The following is a 703-nucleotide window of genomic DNA, read 5'->3' as shown; positions in this document are numbered from 1 at the left end:
ATGTTCAAATTGCACTCGCCACTCGGGTCTCGGGTTCAAAAAAGGTAATGTTCGTCGTATTGCACTTAGTTTGAATATAAGTAATGTTCGAATTGCACTCGTTCCGATAATTGCCTACAGAAAACCTATTTATAAACGAATATCAATATTATTTTGAATTTGTATTTTTAATATATAATAAGTTAATTGCTTTTATTATGATAATCACATAATATAAGACTCCTATTTAAAAATGATAATATAAAACAAATTATGTTCTTAAAAATGAATAAACCATAATAGAACATTGTATAAATTAGTGTTTTTTCAGATTTATTAATAAATCTATTTTATATTTATATATAAAAAAGGTGGGTAAGTGGATTTCGCTCTGCTGTACAGTAGGTTACAAGTGGGTCACTGTATAATGGATGGTATTAAATTTGAATTCAATGATATAATATCATTGTATAAGAAAAACGATTCTGAGCGGTGACGGTATGTCAGTCTAGGTATAAGACATAATATTATATTATAGTCTATAGTATTTAAAAAAAATTGACCTATAATAGGTACCTATAATAAATTCCAAATTAATCATATCATAATATCTATCAGGTACTTATAACGCGTTATACATCAACAAGAAACCGTGATACTATTATAGATATATAATAGTATACTTTAGAAGTTTCAAGTATACCCAAGAATATAATATTATACA

Source organism: Acyrthosiphon pisum, chromosome A1, assembly GCF_005508785.2.
Source record: "Acyrthosiphon pisum isolate AL4f chromosome A1, pea_aphid_22Mar2018_4r6ur, whole genome shotgun sequence".
NCBI lineage: Eukaryota > Metazoa > Arthropoda > Insecta > Hemiptera > Aphididae > Acyrthosiphon > Acyrthosiphon pisum.
The sequence above is the reverse complement of the archived record's forward strand: the minus strand, read 5'-3'. Positions refer to the sequence as shown.